Here is a 21,732-nt window from a genome sequence, read left to right on the forward strand (position 1 = left end):
GGGTTTCAATGAGCCTAAGGGGAAGGACAATGTCCAAAAGTCTCCTAAGGGAAACTCCAACAAAGCTAAAGAGAAGGGAGTTTACAAAGGTAAAAAAAAACTCTCTCCTGAAGAGCTTGAGCATTATCGCAAGGATAACCGGTGTTTCAAGTGCGGCGAACAAGGGCATGCGTACCGCGCTTGTCCCCAAAAGAACAACCGCCGCCAAGATCCTCCTAGAGCTACCTTGGTTGAAATCCAAGAGAAGGAGACTCACCAAACTCACCACAAAGGATCTCCTCTATGCCATGCTTGGGGAAAGGTAAGAGAACATCATGCTTTTATTCTCTATGACCCTGGTTCTACTCACAATTTTATATCTATAGAGTTGTCCACCAAGCTAGGCATACAAGCCTATGAGATGGGAGATGTCCTACCCGCAGAAAGTGCTTTCAAGGGGCAAGAAGCTTCATCACTCCCTTAATCGAGAAATTGAGGCTTCATGTCCAAAGCTATGTGGACACAGAGGACTTCTTTATCTCTCCTCTCAAGCATGAGGATGTAATCCTAGGGGCACCATGGTTTGACCGCCTGGCTACCAATGTTAAATTTCCTGAAAGGAGAATCTCCTTTAAGCTCAGGGAAAAAGGCATGTATATAGATGCTAAGAAAATGGGTAACACTATTGCCATTGTACATACACCAGCTTTCAACAAGTCAATAAAGAGCTCTATTTCCATGTACATGATTTTTGTTAAAGATTCTCAAAATGAACCTAATGCTTTAGCAAAAGAAAATAAAAGCAACCAAAAGGAATTAGAGTTATCCAATTTTCTCAAGGGGTTTCAAAATGTCTTTATTGACGACATCCCTTGTGATCTACCTCCTAAACGAGGTAATGATGACCATGCAATTGAACTTCTTCCAGGAAGTTCACCGCTTAACAAACCTCCTTATAGAGTTTCTCAAGCTCAACAAGAGGAGATTATGCGGCACGTGCATGAGTTAGTTGAGAAGGGCATGGTTAGGCCTAGCTCATCTCCATTTTGTTCACCTTGTGCTATTAGTGAAAAATAAAGATGGCACATATCATATGGGGATCGTATGTGTGTCGACTATAGAGCACTAAATAGGATCACTATCAAGAATAGGTTTCCCATTCCACGGTGCCGTGCTGTGGCACGTATATAGTGGGAATAGGCATTAAACGATTTATCTTGTGACTTTTTGACGCACAAGTATACTTCATATAATACTCATATGCATAAATAAAAGCTTTCTACCATACCTTAGTATTTACCTTTGAAGTAATATAAATGTACATTACTATTAGAAAGTACTGCAAGCAAGTATCAATGATTGTGCCTCTTTTTGTCTGGGGAAAAATCATTTGTATATTTATTCTAATATCTCAGCTATACCCTACCATATATAAATTATTTTCTTCTTTTCACATTTATCTAATAATATAACCCTTCAATAATGCATACCTTCTTGGATACATATAAGAGGGAAGGGCCTACTAGAAGACTTTATGAAAAGGAAGATCCAAAGCTTCTTGGACCATCCCAATTTGAAAATTCCAACCTAAGGGCGTGGAGTGTTGGGGTATAAAGCCCAATGTGGTCGCACAGGTAAGTGGGCGGGCCGCCAGGTATGTACACATATTCTTTTGTAAAAACCTAATAAGAACTCACTATGCTCTACACATTACAGTAGAGCGAGTTCACCATATCGTCGTGCTCTTCTTCTCACACTCTCTCTCGTGTCGCACTTCCGCTCGTACTCCTTCAACTGGTATCAGAGCTCAGATCGAGGCTCGGGGAAGCACTGCAGGAGGCTAGAGTCACCAACTCAGATTGGAGTGAAATTTGACAGGCAAAGACACGGCCCCAAATCTCGTGGGAAAGCCCGAAGGACTTGGTGTTGTCAGAATTTCATTCTGAGGTCATCTCGGCCACCGTTCGGCTTCGACAAAGGTCTGCGCAGGCCATTTTCGACTACATGGTCTCAGCGGGTGCAGATCCGACTCTGCAAATTTGGGGTTTTCGGCCTACGACTGCAAGTGCTGAGGATATCGATACTCCTAGAGTGTTGATTTGTGGCTGTCTACACATCGAAGGACGGCTCACAGTTCTTGGAGAAGTGTCACATACGACACGGGCGTATCTACACACAGATTGTAGGCGACATCCACTAGTTCATCAGGTAGCTTGTGTTGGCTGCTTGATATTCCAGATTTCATCCTGACATTGCAGGTACTTCCACATGGGATGTATTGTCAGAGATGATGTATGTCTGTTGAGGGTTTGCTGGCTGTGAGTCACGCAGCAAACAACCGCCGCAGCGATTACAACATACAGTGGGAAATTTGTGGATGTATGACTTTGTGGGAAGTCTATGTACTGTCAGATTTCTGCAGCCTTTGTTGAGGGTCGAGTGAGGTTTTATTGAGCCGGGGGATTCTCGAATGTTGAGATCCTTTCGGTGATACAGGTCTTGGAGCGATCCCTCGAGCACCCTTAGATAGGCAGCTAGGATGTATTGACTGTGAGTTAGACAGTTGGGATTGCATCTTTGCTTTACTGCCGTTGAGGCATTGTCGTAGTCTATGCTTAGAGGACAGTGACAGAACAGTCAGAGACAGTACAGGTGCAGGACAGGTTTACCCACAGCTTACAGTGTCAGAGAGACAGTGTTTTTTGAGCTATTTTTTGGTCTGTTTTTTGAGTACACCAAAGCCATTTTACAAAGGAGACTCTGCCGAAATTTATGCAGAATCTGAAGCTTTCTTGGTTCATTTGACAGGTTGATATTGGTTTAGAGGTCAGTTTACTGGGGAAACTCTGCCGAGTTTTTCCCAGGAAAGTAAACTACTGTGAAGTGTAGCTATGGCTGGATCACAGGACACTACTCTTTACAATATCAAGAAGCTGGATGGAACCAATTTCCCATTGTGGAAGAAGCAGATTTGGCACGTGTTGGTACAAAAGAAGCAGATAAAACCTATAAAGCTCAAGGGGATAAAACCAGAAGATATGGACGAAGATGAATGGAGCGAAATGGATGAATTGGCACTTTCTACCATTATGCTAACTTTGACAGAAAGCATTTACTTCAATGTAGCAGACGAGATGTCGGCTTATCAAGCATGGTTAAAGCTGAGTGATCTTTATGAGAAGCGGAGTGCAGCTTCACAGGTATACTGGCTTAAGAATCTTGCTAACTTGAAGATGAAAGAAGGGACACCTATGTCCAATCATCTGAATGAATTCAACACAATCTATAGTCAGTTGTCAGCTCAAGGTGTCAAGTTTGATGAACCTGTTAGAGCTATGTTCCTGTTGATCACATTGCCGGAAAGTTGGGACACTTTTCGCAGTGATTCTGCACCTCCAAATGGTTTGAACATAGCAGGTGTAGAAGGAAGTCTGCTTACTGAAGAAACCAATAGAAAGACAATGGAAAAAGGCAAAGGAATAGCCTTGGTTGTCAGGGGAAGGACCAAAGAAAAGTACAAAGGTGGAAAGAGGAATCAGTCTCGTAGCAAGTCCCACAGTGCTAAAGGCAAGAGTGACATAGAATGCTACCATTGTGGCAAGAAGGGTCACATGAAAAGAGATTGTAGAGAATGGAAAGTAGAAAAAGGCAAAGAGAAAGCTGAAGACCATGGTGAGAAGAACAAGTCCTCAGTGAAGATTCAAGAAATAAATGTGACAAACACTGTTGCAGAGGATGACAGTCTAGTGTCAGGAGACATCTACTTCTTGAAGAATACAATGGACTCAGCTCTTCTTACAGCATCTGATGGAAATGCACTGAGTGACTGGATTATAGACTCAGGGGCATCACTTCATGTGTCTCCAAAAGGAGTGGTTTACTTCTTATGTGACCACTAAAGATCATGTTCGGCTAGGCAATGGGCAGACATGTGAGATCTTAGGTGTTGGAGATGTTCAATTGAAGTTTCAGAATGGCTCTTCTTTCACGCTGAAGAATGTGAGACATGTTCCCGCAATTACAAAGAGCTTGATCAGCACAGGTTTACTTGATGATGCTGGCTACGTCACCACTTTTGGACAGAACATGTGGAAGATATCCAAGGGTTCTATGACAGTAGCACATGGAGTAAAGTCTGGAGGACTTTACATGATTTATGTATCAAATGTCTCTAAAAATGTAATCAATGTAACCGAGCAGCCGAACGTTTCTTTGTGGAATAGCCAGTTAGGAAATATTTCCATGAAGGGAATGGAAATCTTGTCTCGTTCTGGTTATTTGCCTGGCTTTTCATTTAATGATTTTGAATTCTATGAACATTGTCTGTATGGTAAGCAAACACAACAGCCACATAAGCATAGAAGCAGTAGAAGAGATACACAGTTGGCACTTGTTCATAGTGATTTGTGTGGACCTATGCCTAACCTATCTCTAGGGGGAGCTTCTTACTTTATGACATTTATAGATGATTACTCGAGGAAAGTATGGGTTTACTTTCTCAAGCACAAGGATGAAGCGTTTAGTGTTTTCAAAATGTTTGTGACACTTGTGGAGAATCAGAGTGGGAAGAAGCTTAAATGCTTACGCACTGACAATGGTGGAGAGTATGTTTCAAAGGCCTTTCACAACTTTTGTGAGTCAAAAGGTATAAAACGTGAACTTACTGCTCCTTACAATCCTCCTCAAAATGGTATTGTTGAGAGGATGAATAGGACCATACAAGAGAAGGTCAGAAGTATGTTGTCTAATGCACAGCTGCCAAATGGGTTTTGGGCTGAAGCTGTATCAACAGCTGTTCATCTTGTAAATAGATCTCCTAGCAAGGTTTTTCACAAGGATTCAGTGCCAGAGATGGTATGGTCAGGAAAAATGCCCTCATACAAGCATCTCAAAGTCTTTGGCTCTGAGGCATATACTCACGTTCCAAAGGAATTTAGGAACAAACTTGAGCCAAAAAGTAGAAAGTGCATCTTTCTAGGCTATGGTAATTCTGGTGAGATGGGGTACAGATTTTGGGATCCCGAATCTAGAAAGGTTGTCCGCACCAATGATGTTCACTTTAATGAATCCAAATATCATTCTAAACCAGAGAGGGTTGAGGAGATTAGAAGAGTTGTCTTCCAAGAAGATGGACCTGCACGTGCAAGACAAAATGTCAGGGCTCAAGAGGAGCAAGGACAGGATAGAGTGGAACCACAGGTTGTGGCTGAGCCTGAGCCACCTATTGTGTGTAGATCTGGACGTGTCACGCGACCTCCTGATAGGTTTTTTCCATCTATGAACTATGTTATGTTGACTGATTGCAATGAGCCTTCATGTTACAAGGAAGCAGTGCAAATGAAGAACTCCGGGAATTGGCAATTGGCCATGCAGTCAGAGATGACAGCTCTGCATAAAAACAAGACATGAAAGCTAGTTAAATTACCACAGGGCAAAAAGGCTCTACCTTGTAAATGGGTTTACAGGTATAAGATCACCGCTCATGATAGTCAGCCAAAGTACAAAGCAAGGCTTGTTTCCAAGGGCTTTAAGCAAGAACAAGGCATTGACTTTGATGAAGTCTTCTCTCCGGCAGTCAAGATGACTACATTGAGATGCTTTCTTGCATTGGTTGCCATATTAGATTTGGTGTTGCACCAAATGGATGTCAAGACAACATTCTTGCATGGTGATTTAGATGTGGAAATTTACATGCAGCAGCCAGAAGGGTTTGTTGAGAAAGGCAAGGAAGATTGGTTATGCCAGTTGTTAAAGAGTCTTTATGGCTTAAAACAATCACCGAGGGCATGGTACCATAAATTCCACAAGTTTATGCTTTCTCAAGGCTACAAACGTAGTGAGTTCGATCAGAGTCTATATACAAAGAAGGCTAAGGATGGCAGTTGGCTAATCCTTATTTTGTATGTGGACGACATGTTGATTGGTGGCAAGCACTTGGAAGAAATTTCAGCTTTGAAGTCAAAGATGGCAAAATCGTTTGACATGAAAGACATGGGTGAGGCAAGTCATATACTTGGTATGCGCATTGAGAGAGACAGATCAAAGAAGTTGATTTTCTTATCTCAAACAGAGTATATTGACAAGGTTTTGCAACGTTTCAATATGGAGAAGGGAAAGGCACTGAGTGTTCCATTGCCACCATATGTGAAACTTAGCAAACAAGATTGTCCTGTGTCTGAGGAAGAAAAGGCTGAAATGGATAAGATTCCATATGCGTCTGCAGTGGGTCGTTTGATGTATGCAATGATTGCTACTCACCCAGACATTGCATTTGCAGTGGGAGTAGTAAGTTGATACATGTCAAACCCAGGCAAGAAACATTGGGAGGCAGTAAAAGGAATATTGAGATACCTGAAAGCTACAAAGAGTATGCGTATATGCTATGGGAGTCAAGAGCTAAGTGTAAAGGGTTTTACAGAATCAGATTATGTAGGTGACTTAGACAACCGAAGGTCTACGTCAGGGTATGTCTTTACATTGGCTGGTGGAGCAGTATCATGGCGTTCTAGATTACAAGATTGTGTTACTCAGTCTACTACAGAGGCTGAATATGTTGCAGCATCAGAGGCATGCAAAGAATCAATTTGGCTTAATCGACTAGTAACAGATTTGGGAATCAAAGAAGAGATGCCTGTGTTATATTGTGATAGTCAAAGTGCTATACAATTGGCTCGCAATCCAGTTTATCACTCAAAGACAAAGCATGTGGATGTGAAGTATCATTTCATCAGGGAAATGCTCGAGGATAAGCAAATTCAGCTTGTCAAAGTTCACACCACAGAAAATCCTGCTGATCTACTTACAAAAGGACTTCCCTCAGAGAGCTTTGCGCATTTTCGCAAGCAGTTATGTGTAGGGTAGTACATCACTTCTCTACATCTCTTGTATATTAGCTTGTATAGTAGCTTCTCTCACACTTAAAGTACCACATTGGACTTTAAGTGGGAGGTTATTGGGATATAAAGCCCAATGTGGTCGCCCAAGTAAGTGGGCGGGCCACCAGGTATGTACACATATTCTTTTGTAAAAACCTAATAAGAACTCACTATGCTCTACACATTACAGTAGAGCGAGTTCACCATATCGTCGTGCTGTTCTTCTCGCACTCTCTCTCGTGTCACACTTCCGCTCGTACTCCTTCATGTAGAAAAGGCCAAAACCAAGTCAAGCTCTTTTAGTAGGCCAATTTTGCATTTTGAAGCAGGTCAATCCGAGTTATAGGTCAAAAGTTACAGGGAAACCAGTGAAAAACCCTCTCACAACTACACTGCAAGAAGAGATGGTAAACAAGTGAATCAAGTGAAAAGAGATAATCTTGGTCTTTTTCCATAAAATAAGATATTTGGAGGATAAAAGACATAAGCATATGAAAGTGACACCTCAAAGATGCCTTGAAGGACAAGACACACAAGTTGGGACCCCCTGTTGGAGCCACACAGAAGATGCTCAGGTGGGGCCCATATACATCATGCACCCACATGGAGCCTCAACGACCACAAATCATGAATTTCATGATATTTTGAGTCCTAATATAGCCCATTTTAAGAAATATCCAAAGAACATTTGATTTGGGCTAACTCTTTATCCTAATCAAGTGATTATTAAAACATGGCTCCCTCACCTATAAAAAGGGCAACCTTCTCTTCATTGGGGGCAAGTTATGAGTGAGTGAGAATAGCTCAATTCCATAGTGACACACTCATCTTAGTGCCACACTTTCTCTTGAAGAAAGTTTGAATTCTTGCCTCATCTTCTCTCTCCATTAAGGTGGTGGCAATTGCTATCATGTAAGATATATGTTGCTAGTTTTACTTTCATTTGCATATCTAGTCCAATACTTGTCTCTAACTCTATCTCTATCTCTCATTATCTATCTTTAATACCACCACCACACTTAGATCTATCTCTAATTGTATCTTACTCCTCCTTTGATCTCTCTTGTTGTGTCTTTATTGTTTCATTGGAAGGTATTCAAGCAGCAACCTTGTCAATGTAATGAGTACAACCTTCTTGCGGGAAACAATTATGCGCACAAGGTTAGTAACCATATCTTCATCTTCCAGAAGCATCTCTCTCTCTTAAGGTTCTCATTCTCTTCCACAAACTCTAGAATCTCCTTGCTACAGGTACTTCTCTCCCCGCAGTATCCTTATTGCCTAAGGGCAACAATAGGGCTTGGGAGAGAAACTCTCTTCTTCTTCTCCTTTCACTTCTTTCACACCTTTATCTTTGAACATACTAAGTATATCATTGATTAATAACCATAATACACATAGAGGTAATTTCTTTCAATTCCATTCAGTGCAATCTATTAGGGTCAACATTTGGATTAGTCAAAAGATTTAGTTTCAGCAACGCATAGTGTTTCTATTTGGTCCTGAAAGGCTCAATGAAATACTTCTCTCACTAGATCCCATCATTCTACCTATTATTGACTATGACTTCTCTTTTTATGTGAATGTGGTTATTTTATTATGAATCAAGAGGATTTGTACTCACAATTAATCCCAATTGCTAGACAAAACATATACATTATAGTAAGCACAAAGCTACAGTTCCAAAGAGAAATCCGTAGCTTATTTGGACAACAAAGATTAAATATATCATTAACTCATCCATTAACCCTTTTATCCTACCCATGATACGATATGATCGTAATCGCGATGTTTTCATTTTTGTTTTGTTTTGACTATCTTTCATGAGTTCTCTCCATCACGTGTGTGTTTGTAAGGAAAAGTGAGCGGCTTCTTTGGCTACATTTCTTCTTTAGCTCTTGAAGCTATGTTATCTACATCTTAGCTCTTTCTCATAACCCTTGAGCTTCCTTACAAACTCTCACAGCAAGAGGCCCGTTGCCTTCTTGGCAAGACCGCCTACTTTTTGACATATATTTTGTGAACCCGACGTGAAACTGCCAGGGTAGAGAGTTTGTGGGTAACCATGGGTGATCATGTTGAGAAATAGGGTATGCATTTTGACCCAACAACAATGCAAATGTTTCAAGCATTTGCAATGTTCATGCAACAACAACATGCCACTGAAAGAAGGGAGATTTCAGCAACCAAGGCCATACAAGCGGTCGTCAATAGAATGGATCAATTCAATGGCAAAGATATAACCAAGTACTTACGCGAGTATGTGAAGGAGATGGATCTGCATCGCGTGTCAGAAGGTGAGATGATTCAAAGCTTTGAGCTAGTTGTTGCTCCAAAAATTAGAGAACATGTTAGGGGAATTAAAGATGGGCATGGGAGAAATTGGGAAGAACTCAAAGTAGCTTTAAAGGAGGAATATTTCATGGAGGACTCTGAGAGAGTGACCAAAAGGACATTCTTAGAATGGGTAGTCAAGCCAAAGCAAGGACTATCAATAATAGAGCTACTTAGGGAATTTGAGCGGCTCTATGCACAACTCACCAGGACAGAAAGGGCCACACTAGATGCAGAGAAGACAGATCTTTTCTTACAAGCTGCAGGTAAAGAGTTTCAAGAAAATTTGGAGCTTCTTCTTGAAGATAAAGATGCTGAGCAAGGACTAAAGACCGACTGGAATGAGGTTGAAGGTGCTGTCTCACTGCTTGCCAAACGACAAAGAAGAAGGGACAAGATGGTAGTAAACACTACAAGTCCTTCCACCTCAACTTCTGACAAAATGGTCAGAAGTTTGATGAGTCCATGCTAGATGAGCTTGTGAAGGGAATGCGTGACTTGAAGGTGAAGCTTGCAAAGCTTGAAGAAAAAGTCCAACCATCAGGGCCACTTCCTAGGCAAAGACAACAGCCCAAACAAGGGTTTGTTAATAGATGTATTTGGTGTGATAGTACAGACCATGTAAGAAGGGATTGTGATGATTTTAGTGATGCTTTGTCAAAAGATGTTGTGTTTTTTAAGGATGGTAAAATCCACTTAAGAGAGACAGGTCTACCCTTGAGAACTAACTTTGGGAAGGGGGGAATGCAAATCTTAGTTGAAGATATGGCAACTAACCGTGCCAGCTCTTCAGTTGAGGCAGCTACTTATGGAGTAAAAATTGAGCACCTTAATGAGATGAAGAGGCGAGTGACCATCATGGTCAAATTTGGCCAATTTCATGCAATTAGCTAAAAAGAGAAAGCTTACAAAAGAGATTCTACATGAAGCAGGTGATTGCATACGTCTAGAAACAAGATGGAATGATCCAGTGGACTCATTGTTAGTGCATGACTACATTACAAAATGCCAACAAAATGAGGCGATTGTAGAAGAGAAGCGCAGACATGAGAATGCTGATGAACGACCATCAAAAAGAGCTTCCAGAAGTGGGGGAAGAAGCGACTCAATGACTTCTCAAACACCCTCAACACAAGGAGCGTCTCCACCTGAAGTACTCATGGAGGAGTCTACAACAGGAAAGAAGAAAGAGCCAACAAAAGGTAAGACAAAAGGCCCAACTTATAAACTACAATCTGATATTGAGGTTGCTACAGATTTAAAGAAAGTCTTGGAGGAAAGGATCTTGAATAGCAAGATTGAGTTTTCTCTGGGAGAAGTTCTTGGCATTGCAAAGCGTGAATTCCATGAGGAGATCATTGACATCATTAAGAGGAAGAGGCAAACCCTTGCTGAAGTTTCTCGTCCACAGGTTGAAGGGGAAACCTCGAAGACACAAGGGATGCAACTGCAAAATAAGGAGGATGATGGAGCTGTGGTAGGATTCTACCAATCTAGTGGGAGAGTGGAGCAAGTGCGTTTCTCAAATGATGATGAAGCAGTTGAAGATATTCCTAGGAGCTACTATTCACGAAGTCATTGGGCAAGGGCTACTACAGAAACTTTGGTCAAGGTAGGTGATCTTGAAGAGCCATTTGTTGCCTTGATTGACCATGGTTCAGAAATAAACATAATGTCAAAGAGTCTCTACAACAAGTGCAAATGACCAATGGACACAGATCATGGCTGGATGGTAAAAGTGGCAAACAATTCATCCGGTGAATTGTATGCAGCATGTCCAAGTGTGAAGGTAACAATAGGTGATGTAAAGATTGAACAAAACTTCTTTGTACAGGATACATCTTCATATCATCTCATCCTTGGACAACCCTACATTGTGGGAGTTTGAATGGAAACAAAGGTAATGGATGATGGTTCATCATATGCTAGGATACGTAGCAAAGATGGTAAACAAGCTGTCCAATTTCTCACAGTTTGTGTAAACCATGAAAGAAATCGTGACAACCTCAGAGAACATCCTCTACCAAAGGTGAGCAAAGAGTTTCATGATCATAGAGAAATGATGGGTTTTGGCCAAGTACCATTGTAAAGCAAGATTGCAGTGGTACAGAAAGAAAAAGGTTCTCGCCTGATCCAAAAATAGGTGAAAATTTTTCAACGGGCTCCTTGGTAACAAGGAATGGATCAATATGTTTTACAAAACTTGAAGATTTGAAGAGATGTGAGAGGCAATATGTGCATAATGTACAAATAGGCATGAAAAAGAGTGGGTTGCTAAAGCCTACTGAAATTTTTTTGGGTTTGTGTGAACAAGTTTCTTTTGTAGATACTATGGGTGAGCTTGATACTATAATGGGGTCTAATTTGCATCTTGAAAGTGAATTTGTGGAAGTTTTCTCTATGGAAATTTATCAAGTAATAGAAGCCTTTAAAGAAAGCCAAACAGTTGGCCCAGAAGTCCATGTTGAAACTAAATACAAGAGTGTAGCAAAGAAGGTGAAACCAGTAGCTTCACCCTTACCACCCAACAATAGGGAAAAGATTGAGCAGGCTTCTTTACAACCAAGTTTGAGGAATCCTAAAAAGATTGGGCATACCTTCACAAAGGAGTCTTTTCAAGAGTTGCAGATTGGTTGCGAGGAGTTTCTAACACAGGAGGAGACAAAGTGCTTCAAAGAAATGCTTTCAAAGCATGGTAAGGCTTTTGCATTTGAGCCACATGAGATAGGATGTGTTGATCCTTCTATTGTAGCTCCAATGGTAATTTTCACAATACCTCATGTGCCTTGGAATCTGCGGCCTATTCCAGTTCCAAAGGCTCATTTGCCAAAGTTAGTAGAGCTACTGAATGAGAAAATCAAAATGGGAATCTTGGAGCCTTCTTGTGCTCCATACTCAAACAGGTGGTTCACAGTTCCAAAGAAGAATGGTTCTCTACGCTTCATCCAAGATATGCAACCAGTGAACAAGGTGATAATTAGAAATGTAGGTACAGGTCCAATTGTGGATGAGTTTGCAAAGGCGTTTGCAGGGAGGGAAATCTACTCAATGGGGAATCTCTACTCAGGGTATGATCAATTTCAGCTTGCAATCGAAAGCAGAGACTTGACAACCATGAGGACACCTTTGGGTTTGGTAAGGATGTGCACCTTGCCACAGGGAGCAATCAACTCGGTTGCACATATGATGAATGGGATATCACAATGCTTTTCATTGATGATTTGTCTATCAAAGGATGTGAAGAAAGTGACAAAGATGAAGCTTTGGATCTCAAGGGATGTCGCAGGTTTGTGGTAAATCACATAAATGATTGTGAAAAAATTTTGTCTAGGTTGGAAGAAGTGAATCTTACATTGTCAGGGAAAAAGTCTATGTTTGGTGTCAATGAAGTGCTCATTGTGGGGCACATGTCCAGGCCATATGGTAGGAAACCTTGTCCAACAAAGGTAGATGCCATCCAAAGAATCAAAGAAACATGCACTAGCATCACTGAGGTTAGAAGGTTTCTGGGAGCATGTGTCTTCTATGTTATTTGGATTCCACATTATGCACATGTAACTGATCCTCTTTATCAGCTTCTTAGAAAGAATCAAAAGTTTAAATGGACAGGAGCACGAGTAAAATCCATGAAAAAGCTAAAGGAGTTGCTCCAATTAGCAAAGACTTTGAGAAAGGTAGACTATGAGTGTCAAAGGCCAGTAATTGTGATAGTAGACACCAATCCTACAGGGATTGGATGGGAAATAGGGCAAGATGACAAAGAAGGACACAGGTATGTGGTAAGATTTGGGGCAAAGGTACTAAGTGCTTGCCAAAGAAACTATCCACAGATAAAGAGAGAGTTATGGGGTATGGTTACAGCCTTGAAAAGTGGGAAAGAGTACCTAATTGGTGCATGTGTGGTTGTAGAAACAGATTGTCTACCACTTCTTGGGATGATTACAAGCTGCTCAACGCCAGACATTGCTATGTTACGGTGGATTGCCTACATTAAGTCCTTAAATCCCGAGTTCAAGCACATTGCAAGTAAAGACAATACAGTGGCAGATATGTTATCGAGGGCAAGGTATGAAGATGAGTCACAGATGATTAATGAGGGAGATGATGTAGGCACAAAGTTCTATTCCATCTCTCATGTCAAAGGTAACTATGTCTGCATGACTAATACACTTGAATTGTTCTTGAAAGATGTTTATGAAGGTGATTGGCTTCTTATTGGAAGCTATTTGAGTACTCTAGCAAAACAGGATGGTTGGTCTGAACAAGAATTCAGGAGGATATGCAGGAAAGCATATGGGTACTTTTTGAGGGATGGTTACTTGTGGAAGCATCCTAAACAAAAGGGGTGCTACACCACAACAGGTTATATGTAAGAAAGAGACTCAAGTAAATCTCATGCAAGAGTTTCATGAGAGTCTATGGGCTGGACACAGGGGTGTGTGGGCAACCTTCTTCAAGTTGAAAGAAAAATACTGGTGGAAGGGTATGTATAAAGATGTATCTCAATTTGTAGAGTCATGTGTAACTTGTCAATGTATTCAAATGTCCGACATCATGATGGATTGCACCCTACATATCCACTAGCCATGCACTATAAATAGGTTGTGGATCTAGTCACAATGCCTTTAGGACTCTGGCAGATGAGATACTTGGTTCTTGCACGAGATGACCTAACTAATCAGGTTGAAGGAAGAGCATTAAGAGATAAAACCACAGAAGCTGTGTGCAAATTCCTTCTTGATGAGGTGATTTTCCGTTATGTTTGTGTGGGAAAGATCACTGTAGATAGAGGTGAGTTGGATGCTGAGGAAGCAAGGGAGTTCTTTACCAGATCAGGAATCAAGCTTTCTCTTACCACATCTTACAACCCTGAAGGCAATGGAAAGAGTGAAAGAGGGCATCCTCCTATCATCAAAGCAATGGCCAAGGCTTGTGAAGGAAGAGTTGGTGAGTGGCCAAAACTATTACCATATGCTTTATGGGCTGATCGTACTACACATAGCTCAGTAACTGGCTACATGCCTGCGGAGCTAATGTATGGTCAAAAGCCAGTGATGCCGATTGAAGATACAATTCCCACATGGAATGTACTACCTTGGCAAGAGGGGCTTAGTAGGGAAGATCTCCTTGCACTGCGTATAAGGAAACTAGAGAGAAGACCTAAAGACATTGAAGCTGCAAAAGAACGACTCAAAAATGCAAGGTTGAAAAACAAGGACTACTTTGATAACCGACATCGACTCAAGAGCAAAGAAATTGACAAAGGTGACTGGGTTTTAGTGTATGATAGTAGCCTTGATAACCAGCACACAGTCATGCGTAAGTTCTCAAAAAGATGGTTTGGACCGTATGTTGTAAAGCATGTGTATGAAAATGCTACTTACAGCTTGTCTGAACTAGATGGTACAGAAGTAAAGATTCCCATTGTAGGAAAAAGGATCAAAATGTTTAAGAGAAGAGGAGACAATGATCTAGAAGATGTTGATGAGGAAGAAGAGCAAAACACAGGTAAATATCAAAGTGAACATGAAGCTCTGGAATCATCCAGTGAAGAAGAAAGCAAGGAAGATGTACAAGAGGGCTGATCTTACAAAGAGACAATATGGCAAATACCGGAGGGTGTGCAAGTTTAGAGGGGGTGGATGTCGTGCTGTGGCACGTATATAGTGGGAACAGGCATTAAACAATTTATCTTGTGACTTTTTGACGCATAAGTATACTTCATATAATACTCATATGCATAAATAAAATCTTTCTACCATACCTTAGTATTTACCTTTGAAGTAATATAAATGTACATTACTATTACAAAGTACTTAAAGCAAGTATCAATGATTGTGCCTCTTTTTGTCTGGAGGAAAAGCATTTGTATATTTCTTCTAATATCTCAGCTACACCCTACCATATATAAATTATTTTCTTCTTTTCACATTTATCTAATAATATAACCCTTCAATAATGCATACCTTCTTGGATACATACAAGAGGGAAGGGCCTACTAGAAGACTTTATGAAAAGGAAGATCCAAAGCTTCTTGGACCATCCCAATTTGAAAATTCCAACCTAAGGGCGTGGAGAAAATCCTCTTTTAGTAGGCTAATTTTGCCTTTTGAAGCATGTCAATCCGAGTTACACGTCAAAAGTTACAGGAAAACTAGTGAAAAACCCTCTCACAACTACAGTCAATAGGATTGACCTAAAAAGTGGCTATCATCAAATAAGGATAGTTGATCAAGACATTGTAAAGAACGCATTTTGCACCACATTTGGTCTTTACGAATACATTGTCATGTCTTTTGGGCTCACCAATGCACTAGCCACATTCAACCGCTTGATGGAGAAGCTGTTCACGCCTCATCGAACCTTCACTGGAGTGTTCTTTGATGATATTATCATCTACTCTAATTCATTAGACGAACACAAGAAACACCTCCAAGTAATATGGAAGATATATTCAAAGAACACCTAGATGATTTTGTCCTCGTATTTTTTGAGGATATTCTACTTCACGTGTGATATTAGTGCAAAAGAAAGACGACACATATCGTATGTGTGTCGACTATAGAGCACTAAATAGGATCACTATCAAGAATAGGTTTCCCATTCCACGGGTAGAAGACCTATTTGATAAGCTACAAGGATCAACCTACTTCAGTAGGATTGACCTAAAAAGTGGCTATCATCAAATAAGGATAGTTGATAAGTCTTTATGTTCGGTGAAGGATTTAAATATTTTTAGAAGTGGTTACCGAATTAAGAATCACGTTCGGCCCAAGAAGAGGACCTGTGACTCTGTAACCTTAGGTCAATTCACAAGGAGATAACTATACCTGGCGCTCGAATATACTCCCCAAGGATTTGCCTAGTTAAAATGCCAAAGTAAGAAGAGGTTTACTATATACAATCTAGCCCGCCGGGCTTTCCCATTTTCCCGGCGGGCCTATCGGTAAAACACTACAGCCCGGCGGACACCGCCGGGAAAATGGGAAAGCCCGACGGGCCTACCGGCTCTATTGGTTTTTGCAGGTCACCATCAAGATCACGTTAACAATTAACGTGATCACGTTATTTTTTTGTGTAAATACTAGAGTTCTTAACGTAATCACACGATTGTGATTACATCAATGAAATCCCTGGCACTGATGGCGTATTGCTCAGATTGTGGATGAAAAGGTGGACATTTTTGTGAAGATTCTACAAGAAATCCAAACAATAGTGACACATCAATTGCCAAGCAAGGTATAGAGAAAATTGGAAATGCAAATCTCGATGTAAGGGCATTTAACTCGTCACGTTTAATGCAATCAAATAATTCCTCATTTCCATTAGAAGCACCAGTAAAAGCAGTGCAAGTTCAAAATCAGCATAAAGATGCACATGCACCGGAAAAGCTTAAAACTGATTCATTGAACAACAAATTTCTGTTTGAATTTGGTCAAGGTGTCCGGGTATCATCGACTGTTGAAAAGATTGTTAGGTTTGTAAATGATTCTGCATCCATTGCCACAAGTGTGCAATCATTCATGAGTCTAAGAGACACATCAAATAGAATGTTGTTAGCATTATATGGTACCCATAATTCATATGCACACTATGTAGACCAAAAAGAGAAACTCTACAAAAAGGATCAACCAGTGTTTGAACGGTCCACATACCAACTGATAGAAGTGCGTCCACTAATATCTCAGAAAGGATGATTCATTTCAAAGGAAAGAATCTATTATATCCCATCCTCTCTAGAGCTGAAGGATATTACCTGAGTGAACCCAAAGACTTGTTCAAAGCCAAACTCTCCTCCATTGGAAATCAAGCTTCGATGTTGTGACCAAACGAGCATATATTTTGACCAAAACAATCGTAGATATAGACAAGAGTCTAGCATCTATGATGCCTTGGGTCTTGAAAACACAGAAGCTCATATCATAGGAGACTCATGGGATAGACAATGTCAGGGAAAAGATAATGCTATTTACAGCTAGACTTGGGGAATAATTTGTTATGTTTCAAGGAGATAAATAGAAAACTCTGTAGAAGGTTTACAGATGTCAAATGTCAACAATGCTACCCAAAGTGTACCTTCATAGTTTCAAAAGGTGAGACTAAACCAAAGCCGAATAATTTTGAGACTAAACCAAAGCCAAACAATTTTGAACTCTTATAATGAAGCAGGCTATAGTGATCACCCTAGGAAGGGGGAGTTGTAAATCCATCAAGCTCATCTTATGTACGAGGAAATGCTACACCAGCTAGAAGCCCTAGAGACTCTAGCCAACAGACCTCTTCAAAGAAAAAACCATTGAAAGATCATATGGTTGTTGGAAGTTCCCAATTGACACAGATCCATCAGAGTCTATAGATAAATTCCTCTATGAAGACCATCAAGCACAAAAGTTTCAGCTGATCTCCACAATTCAAAGTCAAAAACCGACAAATCCAATAGTGTTCAAACAGCTATATGTGACTAAGCTCACATATGCATATCAAGATGCAGATGGCAATGAATACCAACAGGTTCATGACCTTGTAAAAACGCATATGGATGGCCCGACTGAAGTCAAAGACTATCTGAAGATGATGCAAAGCCTCAAGTTGCTTGAACAGATGATAGAAAAGTCAAAGTCAATGAGATCTAAAGTCCAAAGGATACACAAAGGTCACCATCAAAATCTCCTCCAAAGAGACACATTTTTTCAGAAAGTACAGTGGATCTATCAAGATCAAGAGTTACCCAAATGCAGGTAGACAATTTGCAAACGAAAAGTGTAATATTATAGGCAATGGAGCCAACATCGATTGAAACAGGTGGTCAAAGCAAAGAAAATGAAAATAAACATGTGGTCAAAGAAAAGAACATGAAAATAAAGCTCAACCAAAGGACGTTGTCACAGTAAAAGCAGTCAATTTATACACGAATCCTAAGATGATCAAGTGCAAAAGCAGTCAATTCAGACACGAATCCTAAGACGATTGCAACATTGTTGGTGAAAACAAAGAAAAGATGTCAAGAGAAGTAAAGCTAGATTTTTAGCTAAAAAAGAACCTGATGTCTTTTTGCACTTGCAAAAGATGTGGCCAACCATAGCTAGAAGATGCTCCTGAATTTGTGAGCATATCAAGAAGCAAACGAGAAAAATGCTGAGGAATTATCTCAACCGCCATCAAAATTGGTTTCACAGATCATCAGAGTTCAATTCCACGTGATCACAACAAAAGATATGCCAGAAGGCATCATAATGGAAATTTCAATGGCCCAGAAGATGTTAGAGATACAAAATTCAAACAAGATGCACTCGTCATAAACAAAAAAGAATGAAGACCAAGACTGGTCACCCATGGACGACAACACAAAGTCCTCAAGCACAGTTAAAACGGAGACTTATATTAAAGCAGATCTTATCAAAGATGATTCATCTCCATCAATCAAAACTTTAGAAGAGCTTAAAGAAAATAAGACAATAGCAAGTGCAGATCAAACATAGCAAAGAGCAACCATGATAGCTATTGAGCAAAGAATGCCACCAAAGCTAGAAGCTAAGAAGAATGAGGTAGGAAGTCCAAAAATCCATACATTGCCAGTTGAATCAACTGATGTAAGTTAGATTGGAAAACAAAGTCTCAAGACACCTTCCATAGAGACACAACTAAATCAAGATGAGACCATGGGAAAAGCAGGACAAAGATCTTCAATAGAGCCAGCAATGAGAATAGCTATAGTTCTTAGCAATACAAAAGGAGAGAGTGTCATATGCAATGCTCTACTAGATAACAAAGCAAAATGCAACATCGTTGCAGACAACATTGAGAGCATTCTAGAGGTTACTCAAGGAAAGCCAAATAATAGAGAAATCATGGGTAAGGCTACAAGTCAAAAGGAGATGGTTGCTACCCTTAGCATCCAAAATCATGAAGAGCAGGTAAACTTTCTGGTAAAGTCTTCAAAAGACATGTATGGAGATGTCATCCTTGGACACAGTGGTTAGATCAACACAAGGCCTACAAAGAGGATACAATGCTAATACTCTCTTTTCTAAGAGGTAGCCAGCAACAGTTACACGTCTCGTTAATCCAAGATTTAGAGTTGCAAAAGTCACAAGAATCAAAGACAAATCTTGCAGACAAAGGTAAAGCTAAAGTGAAACTTCCATCGATTAGCCAAGAAGGTGTAGCATTGTATGCCTCTACATCAAAGAACCCTCATGGATTATCTTTCAAAACTTCAAGTAAATTGCTGACCCAAATGAAACTTCTAAGGAGACACCAAGAAAAGCAAAGATATTTTAGCCAAAGTACTCAAGAAAGCAAAGGAAAGTCAAGCAAGTGTTTGTTTCGAGCTGTTTAGTCAAAGTCAATGATCCGATTTGGATTAAGGATGAGAAATCAACACAGAAAGACAAACACATGGGATGGATAGCATCACAATGGAGCTTAAAGGAACAAGAGTACTATAGAGGTAATAGACAGATATGGGTACCAAAACCGCAGGTTAGAGCATATGAAGTAACATCAAGACCCTTTCAAGAAAGAAGGCCCACAAGGTATCAACCTCGACAATATTCTAGGATATCTAAGTGGCAGGTATACAACATAACAACATTAAAAGATGTTGAAGTCTACCACAACCCTCAAGAGGATACGAAAAAAAGATGGAAATCAAAGAATCTTCCTCTTAGACAAGGATTCTACACAGGCTATACAAAGATTTGGCTACCAGTCAACAACAAGCCAACTGCAACTACACCAGACCTACATGAAGATCTCAAGAACTCAACAAGACCTAGAGCAAAGAAAAGTCAACAATGGAGATACAAAGGTCCTCAAAAGATTCGGATTCCTAAGTCTTCCAATGCTCCTAGTCAAAATCTAGATGTCTACAGCCAACAAAGGCCTACAACAACATCAAAAAATCCTATCAACAGGACCAATTGGATAATCAAGTAGATAATGGAGTCTTCACAGTCAAAGAAGGACAACTTAACCAACAAAGCTTTTGATTCAAAGATGATAAAATAGGTATGGCAAAAGAAACCTTCAATGCCAACTTGGTCCTTCACTAATCCTCTTTTTGAGGATTCAAGCTTACTTTTGCCTAAAGAAATGTTTGTAGTAAGCACAAGATTGTAAAAAATCAAGTCACTACGGTGTAAAAAACACTCTTTGGCATAGTCAAAATTGGGCTGCTGAGCCAGCAAAGCATTAGTCCCAAAGCTTCAAGTCATATTAAACTCTGTGCTAGGAGTCGTAGTTATTAGGCTTACACTCAAACTAAAAGAGTTGAGCATATCTAAAGTCATGTCGCTCATGCTAGATGAGATGAGCATAAGAGTCAAAGTCTACTAACTTACAATTGGTGGAGTGTCGTAGAGGCCAACACTCATGCACATTGCACAGTAAGATGAGAGCACATATCCTCGTCAATGAAAACCATTCTTAAAAGGGGTGCCAGCTTGCAAATCCATGTCATATGCTCTTATAGCTACACCATATTTATGAGGAACCCCTTAAAATCCTTCTTGCACAGCATATTGTTCCCCATGCATTTTTGTGTATGCATAAATAGGATGTTCCATTATTGGACATATGCATTATATAATATTTTTTCTACCACCTATGCACCTTGAGTTGACTACACGGGCAAACCAATGTCATGCTAACTGACAAGTCATGTAGTGGAGTCACTACTGAGCGAATAGGAATCTTGGGGATTGCCCAACAATCCCCATCGCTTGGTATTGACCTTGGTGTTAAATCCGTTACAAGAGACCTCCAAGACCTCGGGCCATGATAATCGACAACACAAAGACAAGTCATGCAATAAGTCACTACTACTGAGAAAATATGAAGCTTGGGGATTGACCAACGATCCCTATTGCTTGGTGTTGACTTAGATGTTAAAGCCATTACAGGCGACGACAAAGATCTCGGGGAATGATGACGAAAAACAAAAATACATGTCATATAGTGAAGTCAATACGGGGCAAATAGGAAGCTTGGGGATTGCCCAATGCTCCCTATCGCTTGGTGTTGACCTTGGTATAACCGACGATGAAGACCATGGTGATGTGATTACAAAAATGCAGTTGAGTCAATATTTGGTGAAAAGAAATCTTGGGGACTGCCCAACGTTCCCTATGGCTTGGTACTAACCTTGGGGTTAAAATCATTATCTGCGACAGTGGAGTCAGCACCGAGCAAATAGGAGTCTTTGTGACTTTCCAACGCTCCCCATTGCTTGGTGCTGACCTTTGCAAATTGGCATCGGCCCAGTAACCTTCCATGGATATCACATTGTTGAATTCTATATCTATCAACAAATAACCCCTTCAGTACTTTATTAATATTTCCCATGCTAATAAAAACTCCAATAATGCGCGTATCTCAAAGGCACTTTTTTTTTCACTGGGTTTTTTTCCTTTGTCCATCCAAGTATTAGACCTTGATTTAGAACCTCATCATTCTACTTCTCTTGTACATACTTTTCATAAAGAAACAATAGCCTCATCATTATGCTATTACAATGGACAAATGAAACATCATCACTCACAAC

This window comes from Adiantum capillus-veneris, chromosome 6 (genome assembly GCF_014529385.1).
Source record: "Adiantum capillus-veneris isolate H3 chromosome 6, ASM1452938v2, whole genome shotgun sequence".
Lineage (NCBI taxonomy): Eukaryota > Viridiplantae > Streptophyta > Polypodiopsida > Polypodiales > Pteridaceae > Adiantum > Adiantum capillus-veneris.